Source organism: Sciurus carolinensis, chromosome 14 (genome assembly GCF_902686445.1).
Source record: "Sciurus carolinensis chromosome 14, mSciCar1.2, whole genome shotgun sequence".
In the NCBI taxonomy this organism is placed as follows: Eukaryota; Metazoa; Chordata; class Mammalia; order Rodentia; family Sciuridae; genus Sciurus; species Sciurus carolinensis.
Genome location: NC_062226.1, coordinates 72792911 through 72809420, shown reverse-complemented (window position 1 = coordinate 72809420; position 16510 = coordinate 72792911). Strand labels below are relative to the sequence as shown.

The 16510-nt window shown below is 39.4% G+C and overlaps 1 non-coding gene across 1 annotated transcript; it reads right to left on the bottom strand.

The window, feature by feature from the left end:
- Positions 1-15711: 15711 nt before the first annotated feature.
- On the bottom strand, positions 15712-15784 carry Trnas-uga (transfer RNA serine (anticodon UGA)). The gene has a single exon. It is a non-coding gene; the product is annotated as a tRNA-Ser (tRNA).
- Positions 15785-16510: the final 726 nt, after the last annotated feature.

Below are 16510 nucleotides of genomic sequence, written 5' to 3'. Positions count from 1 at the left end.
CAAATAGGAACCAAGGCTACCACTTAAGGGAGTGCAGTTTGTGCACTGCACAAAGGCACTCAGCCAATGGGACAAAAGGAAGCTAAGATCCAGCCCATGCTCTGCCTGCCAAATCATGTACCCGTGGAGCTGCATCACCCAGGGGTGCCTTTTCCAAGTTTACACAAAGCCTCCCTATAAGCGATCAGCTGGGTCCTAAACCCAACAATAGCAGTATTGCAGTGTCTCCAAAGAAACATTCTCTTGTATTCCATAAACTCATTATACTTGAATATTCAATTGGTACTCATACATAATTTATGTCATCACTTCACAATGATTTATTTTCAGATTTTTCAGGCCTATTAAAGTGAGCTCCAAATCATCAGAGGAAGGACACATTGCAAATTTTGGTCACGGTCAAAGTAGCTTTTGAAAGGGATTTTCCATTTTCTTCCTGGGACAACACCTTCCATCAGTGAAGATTATTAGTTATCAGAGGTCAGTAAATAACACAGGGCTTCCTGATAAGCACAATTCCCTACTCCTTGACTGTAAACACATCTGATCTGTTACACATCAGCATGTCCTTCCAAGGCAATTGAACATACCTGCCATGTGGCAATGTCTGTATCACTGAATTAGTCTGGATATTGAAGCTTTGAACTGTAGCTAAACAGCTGTGAAAAGATCTTTTCCTTCTGTACTTAGCCAGCTAGTGGCCGCTTAATGGATCTCTCCTTTCAGAAAGAGAGCCTTAGATTCCTTGAACCAAAGGAACTTTATAAAATGCACTATTGATCCTAGTCTTACCATAAACTAAGTGTTGGTTTAGGTGTGACAAAGTTTGACCAAAACGTCGGTCAGACTCCTGAGTTTTCTGCTAGACTGGGCTCAGTCTCGGGCTTCCTATTCTGTACTTGTAGAATCCAGTATGAGCCAGAACTGCTAAATTGTGTCAGGATTTGGTGGCACGTACGGATAATCCTAGCAACTTGAGAGGCCAAGGCAAGAGGATCACAAGTTTGAGGCCAGCCTGGGCAACGTAGCAAGACTCTGTCTCAAAATAAAAAAAAAGGGTTGGACGTGTAGCTCAGTGATACAGTTTTTGTCTAGCTTGTGCTAAGCCCTGGGTTCAATCCTCAGTACTTAAACAAACAAACGAAAACCACTCTGCTAAATCTGCTTAGTGAGAATTCCCCAATCCTTGGTGTCTGATCACCCTCCCTAGTTCTTCGTCCTGGCCTGACTGCAACAACAATCCTATCAAGTCAGGTTATGCTTGTTCTGATGTCTCCTCTTGGTGATTTCCATCCTGTTGACCCCGACCTTGCTCCAAATCCCACTTGTCCTTGGAGGAGTCAGGGTTGAGTCCAATCCCCACCCTTGCCTCAGTATCCCTATCCCTAGCACCAGGGACTCTGTTGAATTGTCTACCTTACCATTTTTAACAAATATTTGGATAAATGTTTTAAACAGGTGTAAAACAGTTGGTTCATATCAAGACAAATAAGGGAGTATCAAAGCATGCCATTGTGTCTTAATACTGGCCCTTTATTTCCTGACTTCATCAAAATATTAACCTATACATAAAAAATGATGATGACAAACTGGTCACAATGACAAAAGCCCTGAACAGGGGATTGAGGAGCCTCGGCTCCATCCTCATTTGCTCCGTTTAGCAGATTTCTGACCAACTCTGAGTCACAGGGTCCATGTCTACTACATGAAGAGTTTTAGCTGCCCCACTTACTCTGATTTTTCTGTGTCCCTGAACAGTATACCAAGTACAGCTTGAGGGACTCCTTTGACTTGCTTTCCCCACCCCCTTTCAAATGTTTATTTTCATTTTACTACTACATTTAAAATATTTAATCATATGGAAATTGGTTTCCCATCCTCTAACCTCTCCTTTCTCAAAGGTAATAATTTCTAGCAGCAGCAAATAAAAATAGCCACTTTTTTTTTTTTGACAATCTACTGTAAAGAAAAATAAAATCAAGTGTGGAGACATCCTATAAGTTTTCATTTAGTAGTTAGGAGTGAGCAGAATAAATTCTTTATATCTTTTTACTGCTAAATAAAAATTATGCATGTATGAATATGTAACAACAAATCCCACCATTATGTACAATTTATAATGCACTGATAAAAATATGGGAAAATAAAAACATCTGGAAACAAATAAAAATAATACAAATTTAAAATTACAGGAAGCCTTTGATTTGGACTGAGCTCCTGAGGTAAATCCCAATAGAGCAGACTCAAAATAAAAATGAAATTTCTCATACCAAAATTCATGCTAAAGCAGAGTTGTTATCTGAACATCCAAGAAACCAGGAGAAATGAGAGATAACAACAAGATAACAGCCAAATTTTCCAAATAGGCCAGTTTCAACTGTCATGATAATGAAGTTCTCTCTGCTTCTATCCTTACACAAAACAGGTAACCTGAAGTAACCTCATATTAACTAATTGGTTAGTTTTCTATTATTCTGTCTGCCTGTTCCTGTCTTACAAAAAAATTTCCTTCAAAATGACCAATCCACCTTTTGTTTCTGTTTGTTGATTTTTTTTTTCTTTTTCCAGCTCTTCCCTATCTATAAAACCAACCTCTGCTGTTCAGCCCCGTAAGAGCACTCAGTCTGTTTTATGGAACGAACTGTCCAATTCCAGAATTGAAAATAAGGTCCATTAAGATCTTTAAACTAAATGGTAATAATGTGGTCCTTTAATACCATTAATAATGTTCCCAACATTCTATGAGGAGTGTGGTATTTTGAAAAATATATTAAATCACAGATTTCAGCTAGTATGTCTCTCTAAAATGCTGGTCATAAGGCTGCAATTCTATCTTGCTGCATGTATGAACTTTCACTACCAAAATGTTTAGTTTGGAAGTGTCTAGTTTGGAAATATTCAACCAATGTGAAAGATTAATACAAAACAAACTGTTCATGTTGGTTGATTAATACCTGTAATCCTAGTGATTCCAGAGGCTAAGACGGGGGAATGGCAAATTCCAGGCCAACCTCAGCAACTTAGCAAGACCCTGTCTCAAAATAAAGCATTAAAGGGGCTGAGGATGTCTCTCAGTGGTAAAGCACCCCTGGGTTCAAATAGCTTTAAAAGACTGGGTTCTGAGGGGTTGGAAATGTAGCTCAATATTAGAGCGCTTTCCTAGCATTCAGGAAGTCCTGGGTTCAATCCATAGCACTGCAAACAAACAATCAAACAAACAACAAAATACTCTTCCCTAGAGAAAAACCCATTGGAAAAAACATCCTGGACTACTTGAGAGTTGAGCTCTATACCTTGTCCTACCAAGACAGTTGGTTCTCGAGTGTCATTCTTGAACCTGCACCAGAAGCATCAGTAATATCTGGAAACTTGCTAGAAATGCAAATTCTCAGGCCCCACCCTATATATGCTGAGCTGTAAACTCCAGGGTTGGGACCCAGGGATCTGTTTTTTTGAGAAACCCTGAGCTAAGATGTCTGACCTTGAGTAATGAAGGTAACTCTTGAGCTCCAGTCACTAGTTCCAAAGCCCTCTGGTACTTCTGTGATCTAACATCTGAATTATTAATAGGAGGATAGATTGGATTCTAGCCCTCATTTTGAGAACTGATACCTGATAAAGTGAAGAAGGAGAAAGCCATGAGAAGGGCAAAAGGACATCCTTTCATAGAACCCACAATTAGTCAAAGCAGCAATTGTCTTTGTGATGATTTATGGCTGCGATGCCAATGACATCTCAAATGAGAACATCTTTTTTGGAGTCACTCTGAATGCAACTAGCTCTTTGGGACTTTAAAAATTTATTAGGCAACTCGGAGTTCAGCTCAAAGAAAGACAAAATCAATTAAAAATATGCATCTGTTTCCTTAGCCCTGCCTTGAGTCATTCAGGAGATGGATTCTGGAAATGGAGTCTGATGGATTAATAGATCTTTTTTTTGTAAAGTGGAACAAAGTACTATCTCACTTCCCAGGAGTTAAAACCTCTCCCTCCCCATCCAGGAGGTGACATATATTTCAGGATCCATTTCAACAAGAGATGACATAACCAACCCTCCCGGTAACTTCAGGAACTCGTGTTTCCCTGGCTTAGCAGTGACTCAGCGGATGACAGAGAGTATGAATGGCCTTAAGTACCACGCTGGCGCCAAGGGTCACATTGTCTTTACTTATTAAACATTTTACTTGCCCAGAGCCTAAGTCTCTGCAACTCCATTCTTACGTAATGCATGGCCTGGGTCAGACTTCTCTCCATGAGGTCTCCCCCTGAGGTTGGAAGAGATGCCATTTTTCATCTGTGAGTTTGAAGCTACTTATCTATTATCAAAATAACTTGTACATAGTAGCCACTCAGTGAAGCAATGAGCAAACTAAAATTGTGCATAGGTTTAAATTTAACTTCTAAGGAATGGCAGTAGTTGTATGCCCTTTTGAATACTCATTCTTATCTTTTTCTTTCATGATGGGGAAGGAAGTTAATGTGTTCTTAGCATTGTGTCCCAAGAACTTGGTGCATGTTTATTTATCTCATTTAATCCTCATAGCAACCCTGTAAGGTGGCGTTGTTAGTCTCACTTTGTAGATAAGAAAACTGAGGCAAACACATTTTGGGGGGAGGTACTGGGTATTGAACATGGGGTCCTCTACCACTGAGATATATCCCTAGCCCTTCTTACTTTTTATTTTCAAACAAGGTCTTGCTAAGTTACCCAGGCTAGCCTGGAACTTGTGATTCTCCTGCCTCAGCCTCACTCAGTTGGGATTACAGGCATGTACCACTGTGCCCAGCCAGGCCAACACTTAAGAGCAAACAGCTGATAAATAGCAGAGCCAGCATTGGAACAGTTCTTATCTTCCACTTCCTCCAAATGTCTAATATCAGATTTAGTGTATGGGCAAAATGACTCATCAGAATTGGGACTCAAAGAATCATAAGCCCTTTCAAGCACCTTATGCTAACAGAGATGATTACTTATGGCAGAGAAAGTTTTACAATACAGGGGGAAATCACTAAACCCCTGCTGTTTTGTTTTATCAAATGTTTTACACATATGAAATCATTTATTAATGTTATTTGTAAATATAAAATATGTATAAGATATAATTTACAAAGGCTATAATAAACATTCATGTGTCTATCACCCAACTCAGCTACATGTATTATTTCTTCACTCTTTCTTTTTTTGTACTGGGGATTGAACCCAGAGTTGCTCTATCACTAAGTTCCATCGCCAGCTCCCTTTTTTTTTTTTTTTTGGCGGTACTGGGGATCGAACTCAGGGCCTTGTGCTTGCGAGGTAAGCACTCTACCAGCTGAGCTATCTCCCCAGCCCTCGCCAGCCCCTTTTTATTTTTTAATTTGAGCCAGGGTCTTACTCAGTTGCTGCCTTAGTCTTCTGAGTCACTGGATTACAGGTGTGTGCCACCATGCCCAGTGTGTTTTTCTAGGTATGTGGTAGAAACAAGTATATAAATATGGTAGAAATGAATCCTGAGTCATAGGCTACACACATATTTTCCTTAACAAGGTAATGACAGGTTCTCTCCTAAATAGCTTAGACCAGCTTATCCTGCTACCACCCATGGTTAAACCTTTATCTACTCTCCCTACATTTGACTTTGTCACACCTTTTTTATATTTGCCAATGTGGTTGGGGAAAAATAGTGTCGCCTTGTTTTAGTTTGTAATTACTGCATCATTTATCAGGTTGAGTATTTTTTATATGTGTATTGGGTTTACTTATTTTTTCATGTATGAAACAAACCCCAGTTCCTATACTTTGGCCTACAACATTTTCTCTTCATCCTCACTCTCTCAACACTTGTTTTTGTCTGCAGTATGGATGAGACATTGGAGATGCAGGAGTAACGATAAGTCACATGAAGAGAACTGGGACAGGATTGGTGTTCCAATAAAAGGAAGCTCCATGATTGAAAGCCCAGAAGTCAGTGAGAAAGTGGTGTGTTTGAGAAGCCAACTGAAATCCTATGCAACACAATGCTAAGTGCAAGCTTTCACCTTGAGGTAAGAGAGAGATCAGAAACTAAAGCGAGTTCCAAGACAGACTACCCTATGGTGTTTTCAAAGCAGGTATCCAGAAACTAGATGTATGACTGAAATCCCTCAGCCACATAAGGATATAAAAAGGTCGAGATAACAGAGATGTGGGAAAGATGTATGGAGATGATATTTGGGAGGGAGAACTGTTTTCTCTGATCCCCCCAAGAGGCAAGGGAGGGGATACTACTCTTTTACTTCCAGACAAGAAAGAAGGACTTCAGTGCAAAAGAGTCAGAATTTCATAAGTATCCTGAGGAGTTCATGGACCATGGTGGACTGATGTCAAGTCATGCTTTAAAGGAACCAGGGGAGGGAAAGGGGACATACTGGGGAATGATATTGGCCAAATTATATTGTTATATCCTCTGTGTATCAAAATGTACCAATGAATCCTGCCATTATGGATAATTATAATGAACCAATAAAAAATATGAGGGTAACCCCCTCTCCCCCAAAAAATATGTCTACAGGCAAAATGGCAGGAGATGTCTTCAGGTGCAGTCAGGAGAGGCCAGCTTGACTTTTCTATTTTGCTTCTGACATCTTAAATATGGGCCAAGAAAGAACTTTAATCTCCCACCATCTTGCCTCTCTTTCTCCCCCATGACTCCCTGGTAGAGTCAGAAACCAGATTTTGCCTGAAGAAGGGGTTTGGGGAAGGTGGGAGGACAAGACTGAGAGGAAAAGAAGGAGCCATGACCCACCTTCTCCTCCACAAGCATTGGGCCCCAGTGTGGGAAGGGCCACAATTTAATTTGAAATCAAGTTTGGCACTGTGACAGTTATATGACACTAGGTATTTTAAAATGTGGAACTGAATATGTGCTTGCCATTTAAGGTGACTGCAATACTTCTTTTTTTTTTTTTTTTTTTTTTCTTTCTTCTTCTTTGTGTGTGTATGTGTGCTCCTGAGGATTGAATCAAGTGCTAGGCAAGCGCTCTAACACTGAGCTTCATCTCCAGCCCACTATAATATTTTCTATTATCCAAAAAGGAACCAAGGCGTCATTGAAACTCCTGGCATTTTCTTCCAAGTGTCAGAGAAGGGACAGTCACAAGAAGGGACAGTGGGAGACAGATACTGTTTCCTGATTAAGTTGTCTGGATCCTAATTTTCAACAGAGATATAACTAGAGGGTGGCAAGAGAAGAGACTATAGAGAAAGTGGCAGTGGCCTCATTTGAGGGCGGAATGAGTCATTGGAAGGATGTGGGACTTTCCTTAAGGGCCCTTCTTAGAAAGCCATTAAGCAGTTCAAGGTAGGCAAATTTTGTTAGCAAAATGGTATCCTTAGTCTGGTGCCATGGCGCATGCCTGTAATCCCAGCAGCTCCGGAGGCTGAAGCAGAAGAATTTCAAATTCAAAACCAGCCTCAGCAAAATGGAGGCACTAAACAACACTGTCTCTAAATGAAATACAAAATAGTGCTGGACATGTGGCTCAGTGATCGAGTGCCCCTGAGTTCAATCCCTGGTACCCCTCTCTACCGCACCCCCTGCAAAATGGTATTATAAAAATCTCTCCAGTTTCAGGCTAAATGACAATTTAAAGGGTAGTAGAGGCAGGGATCACCAAAAAGAAGTCTGGACCAAAATATTATGTTGGCCCAGAACTGAGGCAGTAAGAATACATAATTTCAAAAGAAATGATGCTCTTGATATCACAGTTCTGAGTTGAATTATTTAGTAGTGAGCAGCACTGTTTCCACACACTGGGAATTCTTTTGATCCTTTAACATGCTTGGGAAATACACAAGGCAGACAATATTGCCTCCATTTGCACCCACCTCCAGTACCGGGGATTGAACCCAGGGCCTTGCACCTGCCAGGCAAGCAATGAACTGCACTCCCAGCTTTTCAATTTTATTTTGAGACAGGTTCTAATTTGCTGAGGCTGACCTTGAACTTGCCATCTTCCTGCCTCAGCCTCCTGAAGAGCTGGGACTACAGGCATGCACTACCATGCCTGGGAATATTATCTCTAGTTTCTTGCTGTAGTAACTAATAGTCAAGAAAACCTAAAAATTTGCTGAAGTTCACATAGCTCATTACATTCTGAGAGCTGCTGGCTTCTTGAATATTCTACTTGAAGCGACAGTGCTTGAACTGTTTGCTATACAGTTCTCTTTGATCGCATCTGAAAACAAATGTAGTACCACACATGAAATTGTGTGATTGGAAGCAGGATTATAGCTTTGCTATAATCTTCAGACTTAAAATGCTTATATATTCAACAACTGTGCTACTTGGAATCACGGAAATGTTCCATGATACCCTAAATTTCAGTACAATTGAGAAAAATCAGAATTGACCTAGGTAAACTTTAGTTTCTCACCCAGTCATAGGATTCTGAAATTTATCTTTTAGAGCAGTTTTTCTCAAACTTTAATGTGCATATGAATCACTTGGGGATCTTGTTAAGATGCCAGTTCTGCTTCAGTAGGTCCAGGGTGGGGCTCCAAGTTTCTGCATTTTTAACAACTTCCTAGGAGACACCTATGCCACTGATCTGACTTTTAAGAAAGCAAGGTTTTAGATGAACTTCTTTTTTATTTTGACTTTTTGTGATCCTAGGGATCAAACTCAGGGCCTCCTGCATGCTAGGCAAGTGCTCTTCCACTGAGTTAATGGGAATAAGTAAGTATGGACATGGAGAGAGATCAGAGGCAAAGGACCCAAAGCAATCTCAGAAAAATGTAATTATGGTGGGGACAGATGAGGCAGACAAAATCTGTCAGAACCCAATCCCTGCTTTACAAATTCCATTCCTCACTGAACACCTTGCCCAGGGCTTCCTCCCTTCTTCTGCAGTTGGTAATTAATCTCTCCCCAGAGACAGATTGGAAGGTGGTTTTTTTCTGTTACATTTTCCCCATCTTCCCTCAGGAAAGCTGTGTTTTCTGATGCACTTTCAAATGTCAAGACCCAAAGGAACAAAAGTTTAACATGGAATGACATGCTGTGCTTTGATATTTGTGGGAAAGGGTCCCTGCTGTGTACTCCCCGGTATCAGTTATGTTCAAATCCTGGAGACGAAACTCAACTTGCTTAAGTGACTTGTCCTATAAGGGAGACTATACATTCTCCTGCTTATGTCCCTGTGCCTCCTTAAAATCAATCTTTAAGGTATGCCAAACATTAAAAAGGAAAGAGTTTATCTCCAAAGATAAACTTTTCCTGTGCTCTCTTCAGTCAGAGGTGTTGTGGGATGTAGGGAAAGTTGTAGAACTCTCAGTGGGTTATGGGATAAACATGTTGAGATGGATCGGATTAGACAGCATTGTTCCAGTTAATCATGCTGAATTTAGAGCCAGGAGACGTTGGGCTCTGCTCTTGATTTTGACATTTGCATTCTCTGTGACCTTGGGCAAGCCAGTTCATGTTTTTGGTTTCAGCTTTTTCACAAGTAAAATGAAACAGAAGGACAAAATGTTCTCTTACATTTCCTTCTGGCTCCAAAAAATTTGTTTCTGAAGTTTCAGGGGGAAAAAAAATTAAGCTGTAGGTTTTCTTTCTTTTTTTGGGGGGGGGGGGGGGGGTGCTGGGGATCAAACCCAGGGCTTTGTGCTTACAAGGCAAGCACTCTACCGACTAAGCTATCTCCCCAGCCCCAAGCTGTAGGTTTTCAATGGATGGTCATCAAAACCACTTTGGAGAGCTTTAAAATCTATATATCCCCTCTCCTACTCTGATAATTTGAGATGCAGCCTTGGAAACTTTTCATAAAGTTCTCCAGGTAAATTCTGTCCATCAAAAAATTTGGGAATCATGAAGTCAAGCCACAAGGGGGCGCCTGGGAGATGCTGATTTTTCATTTCAGTGATTTAGATCCATATTATATGGAAATAGCAATAAAATTGATTTGTCCTTTCCATATATAATTTTGTTTTATATCATTTGAAAGAATTTGTGATTGAAAACGTCCTTTGCTTTTTCTTGTATTTTAGTTTGTTTTTCTGCATTGAGTTAAAGTATTTTTTTTTTTTTTCCCTCTTCTTGATACTGGGGGCTGAACTCAGGGGCACTCTACCACTAAATTATATCCTTGATCTTTTTTTATTTTATTGTTTTAAGTTTTGAGACAGGGTTTCACTAAATTACCTAGGCTGACCTTAAATTTGTGACCTTCTTGAGGGAGGGAAAATGATAAATCAAATAGGAGAAAATGTTAACCATAAGTGAAGGCAAGCGTGTGTTCATGTGTTCTATGTTTGTTTGTTTGTTTGTTTGTTTGTTTTTATTGTTACAACTTTTTGGTAAACTTAAAAGCATTTTCCAAATGAAGTTAAACAAAACAAAATGCTTTCCTGGCTTTCCTCACAGTCTCCCTCTGTAGTCTGTACCCAGGACTAAGATCCTACTGCCACCCGCCTCTTGATGTTTAAACTTCAGTCATAATACATAATTTCAGTTTATTACCTTTGCCCATGCTGTTCCCCATGTTGGAATGCTATGGTCTTCCCTACCTCCTATTTATACCTCAGTACCTGCAGTATAATCTTTCAGTAAGATGCCTTTGTAAATTGACTGAATTACTCGCCTACCTCCCCTACGGCTCACTGTGTTCCTCAGTTTGATTCTTGTTCCCTTTTCTTACTCAGAGTAATTGGTCTGTTTCCTCTTTTTTTAATTAATTTATTTATTTATTTATTTTATTTTATTTTTTTGCTACTGGGGATTGAACCCAGGGATGCTCTACCACTGAGCTACATACCCAGCCCTTTTTATTTTATTTTGTTTTATTTAAATTTTGAGACAGGATCGCACTCAATTGCTGAGGTTGGCCTTGAACTTTTGATCCTCCTGACTTAGTCTCCCAGGTCCCTGGGATTGCAGGTGTGCACCACGGCGTTCAGAGTCTATTTCCTCTTCTAAACTCAAGAGTTCTTTAGGACACAGACTTACTCATTGTTTTATCCCCAGAGTCTGAAATCCTGAAATCCTGATTTCTGTCCTCTTGCGTTGATAGATCCATTTTTATTTGTTGGTTGTGCTGGTTCCTTCCTTTCTGCCCTTTGAGGTGGCTACAATGACACTCATTTTCTGCTGCTTCCTGTTGTTCACAGCTGAGGCATGACTCCTAGCTACTCTACCTATTTTTTTTTTCCTGACTTTTTCTCCATGTGGCGGAAGTGAAATCTAGTGACCGGTTGTCATTGTTACTTGTGGAGCTCACCCCCATTCGCACGTCCTCAGCCCAAATCTTCCCTCTACCCAAATTCTGTGTTTAAGAGCCGGTTACTTTACCTCTTGGCAGCCCCCGTTTACTCATTTCAAAAAAGAGTATACTTTAGTCCAACATCCCTTGCAGAAGAATTATTTTCTGTTTAATTTTTTTAGAACTCCTGTTGAGACAGTTCACATGGCCTAATCCTTTGTACTAATTTGTCAAAGTTCATCAAATATTAGTAGAAACTGTTTTTCAGCATCATGTACTTCAAAGACCAGTGTGACATACTATAGGTGACAGTGTCCCAGGGAGTCTTATGTCTTCGCTCTGCAGAGACTTTAGGGTGTGTAGCAATATGTGACTCATAGCAAAGTTCTGTTTTCATTGACTGTTTTTTTTTACTATTATTCAGCTATGCATTGTGTAGGCTGGGCAAGGTGGCATACTTCTGGAAATCCCAGCAACCCAAGAGGCTGAGGTAGGAGGATGGCAAGTTTGAGGTCAGCCTCGGAAACATAGTGAGGCTCTGTCTCAGAAAAAAAATAAATAAATAAAATAAAGAGCTGGTGATGGGGCTCAATGATAGAGCACCTGCTTTCAATCTCCAGTACCACAAAAAAATAAAAATAAAATAAAATGTGCTGGAGGTGTAGCTCCATGGCTCCATGGTAGAGTGCTTGCTATCATATGAGCTAGGTCCTGGTTTTAATCCTCTGCACCACACATACACACACACACACACACACACACACACACACACACACAACCACTTTACATTTTGTAACTAAACAAATGAAGGAATCCCTTGCACAAGGAAAATCTTAGTATTGGTATTAAAACACATTCACTCTGAAATGTCACCTGTGAGTATTGAGTATTTTCTACATGATGAAGTGCAGCACATGCTTGTAATGTGCTCTTTGGGAGCATAAGGAGTCTGACTCTGGAGTGCGAGCTTCATGACAGGTAGACCCTGTTCTTATTGCTCAAGGTGCTATATCCTGTGTCTCAGACTGTGCTTAACGATAGTAGGAGCTCAACAAATATCTGGTGAATGACCTCAATGCACCTTGTTTTGGGGAATGTCCTAGCTCCAAGAACCTAAATACAATGAAGTCAGTGTAAAAGAGAACCCTAAACAGGTAGGTTCTTGAGCTCCCAGATTTGCCATAAAGATCCCACATTGTGCTTCTGTTTTATATGTGATGAAGATACGCAGCTGCACCTAACTAATCAAGGTCTTTCTGTGGGAGATTCTCTAAATGTTTCTGCAACTGAAGGTTTGTTTATTTGTTTGTTTATTTTTGAGCTGGGCATTCAACCCAGGGACACCCTACTGCTGAGGTACTTTCCCAATCCTCTGCTCTTTCTTTTTTCTTCTTTCTTTTTTTTTTTTTTTGACAAGGTCTTGCTAAATTGCTTCCAGCTTACTAAGTTGCTGAGGTTGACCTTGAACTTGAACTTGAGATCCTCCTGCCTCAACCTCATAAGTCTCTGGAATTATAGGCGTGCACCACCATGCCCAGTGCAATTGAAGGTTTTAAAGATGTCTTTCAGTCATGGGTTAGTCAGTTTTGTGTCGCTGTGACAAATACCTGAGAAAAACAACTTGAAAAAAGAAGTGCTTATTTTGGCTCATGGGTTCAGAGGTTTCAGTCCATGGTCATCTGGTTCCATTGCCATTGCTATGGGCCCTCAATGAGGCTGAGCATCATAGTGGAGAAAGTGTGGTGGAACAGAAGCTGCCCAACTCATGGTCCTCCAGAAGCAAAGAGAAGAAGAAGGGACTAGGGACAAGAATTGTCCCATGGACATGCCCCCAAGGACCAACTTCCTCCAACTAGACATCCACCTTCTACAATTTCCACTGCCTCCTGGTAGTTCATTCATCTATAAACCCCTCAATGGATTTTAGAGACCATGATTCAATCACCTCCCTGAATCCTCACCTCTGAACATGGCTGCATTGGAGACCAAGCATTCAACACAGGAGCCTTTGAGGAATATTCCAGATCCAAACGATAGCAAATTCCTTTGTGTTCCTGCTTTTGCATATTACAATATTTTCAGTCTGGGTTTTTTTTTTTTTTTTCCTGAAATAGTTTTACTGTAGTGAAGAGCTGAATTACCGACAGCTGTCCGCTTGCTCATCTGCTCTTTATCAACACATTTCCTGTACTCGTCATGATAGGGAAATGATACAGCTGATGTCGGTACACATGAGTAATCCAAAATTAGTTATTCCGTATTAATCTTATTAATCTTCTGGGCCATATACTGTAACTTTATTTGCATTTTTAAATCATTGTCAATTATTTTCTTAAAGACCATTTTATTTTCTGTTTGAGATCATGTTCATTTGCAGGGCAAAAATCCTAGATACTCTTTCTCTCTCTCAGAATGGGAATTTCCACAAAAGATCTTGTGCATGCTAGGCAAGTGATCTACCACTAAGATACAACCCCAGCCCTTTTTATAATTTTTATCTTGAGACAGAGTCTATGCTAAGTTGCTCAGGTTGGCCTTGAACTCCTTCTGTGGCCTGCCAAATAGCTGGGATTTAGATATTTTTGATCTATTGTCTCTCAGGCTTTCTGAAGAATTTGTTCCTTTTTCTACTCTTCAAATCTGGGGAATTGACAAATGGCAATGTTGGTGAGGGGAGGCTATAAGATATACCCTATACATCATCAAAATGTGAGGTCCTATACATGCTCAGCATGAACTGGAAATGAAAAAAAAAGGAGTGCTGCAAATAGGATTGACTCCTTTGGGCTTAGGTTGGATTGGCAGTGAAACAGATTCGGCTGTGGGCTGAAGTCATTTTCTACTTCGGCTCTACTCAGTCTATGGGGAATGGTGGAGTCATGATTTAGCAGCAAGATTCTGGGAGCAGGCCAGCATCTACATCTGTTCTGAACTGTAAGTGGACTGGAAAAACACTTGGAAAAAAAGCCCGGGATGGGACGTGAAGGAGAACACGAAACCTTTATTCTCAAAGAAGGCCATAAGAAATGAATTGAATGATTACAAGGAGATTGGAATTAGAGGAAAGTGTTTCTATAAATAAAATGTATCTATTTCTTTCTTCATTTTCATCTAAGTTTCTTTCTCTTTTTTAATAATACAAGAATTGCAATTCATAATACAACAAAACCATATTTGGAAAGACCAAAGCATTACTTATAATACTTGGGATGTGTCTTAAGGATTGAAATTTGGTGCTTTGGTAACAGGAAACATTCAACACATTTTAGTGAATTGCAAAGTGGGCCTCTTTTCTCCAGATATGTGACTCTGCAACACCTTGTAGAAACCATTTAACTTAATTTTTAAAACATCTTTTGCATCAAGATATTCTTTATCAATTGACTCTCATTAATAGCATGGGTTGGAGCAAAAGTTATTGACTTACTTGAAAGAGTTCGGAAACAGACTGGCTTGGGTTCAGATTCCAACCCCATCCTTTCCTGAGGCTGTGTGACTTCAGGCTAGTTGCCCTCTGACCCTTTGCTTTTTCATCTGTAAGTGGGATTGCAATGTATAATTCCCTGAGTTGTGGATTGAATGAGTCCCTGGGTATGTAGAAAGCACAGGAAAAATACTAACTCCTTTTCTGTCCAATCTCCCCTTAGTTCCATTTTTTTTATATCATGTGGTTTTTTTTTTTTTTTTAAAGTTTTATTTTATTTTGGACTGACATGATAATTGTTCATATTGATGGGGTATACTATGATGTTTTGACACGTGTATCCATAATAAATGATCAAATCAGAGAAATTAGCATATTGATCACATTTATCATTTCTTTTTGGTGAGAACATTAAAAATCCTCTCTTCAAGCTATTTTGAAATGTACAATACACTATTGTTAACTGTAGTAATAGAACACCAGAATTTCTCTGGGACATTGTACCATTGACTAACTTAATCTACTCCCTACCCCCCCTCCCCCCCTAGGCCTCTGGTGTCCATCACTCTGATCTCAACTTCTTTGAGATCAGCTTTCTTAGATTTCACATGAGTGAGATCATGCAGTATGTATCTTTCTATTTTCTTGTTGCCCTTCTGACACTGTTATATATACAGTTTTTTTATACCTAGAAATAGGTTTTTCTGTCTAATTGGATCCAACGATACAAAACTTGCCTTGTCTAAACTTGAAATTACTTTTTGGACTAGCCAAAAGTGAGTAGGAAAACCAAAAGGGAAAAATAATACAGGCTGAGTGGCATATATGCACAGAGAGGAAATTCTAAGTCTCTTTGGATCTATCACAGGGAATTTTGTGAAGCTGAGACAAAGGTCAACCGAGTTATTTAGCCAAAATGGCAAATTCTTCTCGGAAAGAATTTGTAAAATGGCAGTTAAATTTCAATAAGTAGCAAATAAATGGTTTGAAATAATAAAAATGGTAGAAATAATTTTGAATGGTTTGCAAAAAAAATTTCTTTAAACATTTTTTTTTTTTTTTTTTTTTTTTTAGCAATACTGGGGATCGAACCCAGGGCCTCATGCTTTCAAGGCAAGCACTCTACCAACTGAGCTATCTCCCCAGCCCCATATTTCTTTCTTTTTTTTTTTTTTTTCCAAGTTTCATTTTTTTTTTTTTATTGTAAACAAATGGGATACATGTTGTTTCTCTGTTTGTACATGGCGTAAAGGCATACCATTTGTGTAATCATAAATTTACATAGGGTAATGTTGTTTGATTCATTCTGTTATTTTTTCCCTTTCCCCCCACCCCTCCCACCCCTCTTTTCCCTCTATACAGTCCTTCCTTCCCCATATTTCTTAACTAACAGAATTTTGCTTAAAAAGACCAAAACAGTTCTAAGGCATCTCTGGGTCCCACTCAATCTTTCTAAATTATGATTTCCTTATGGATAATTACATGATTAAAATGAAATTATTTCTTAGGTCCATTTTAAATCTAACATTTCACAATTTTGTGTTTTGTTTAAACTGATATTAAAATTATTTTTTATGCTATGATGTTAACAACAGTAACAGTAATTTACTGAGAACTTACTTGACATGGTTCAGGTAATATACTTCCTACAGTAGTACCTAGGAGGTAGGCATTATTATTATTCCCATTTTAAAGATGAGGAAGCCAAAGTCAAGAGGATTTAAGTAATTTTTTTTCCAAAGGTCAACCTGTTAGGAAATAGTAGAGCTCAAGATTTAACTGGAACTCTTTGATTCTAGATTTATGCTTTCAATATTGTCATCCAGTCTGTAGGATACACATTACTCATTGAACCTCTATTGGTGGACTG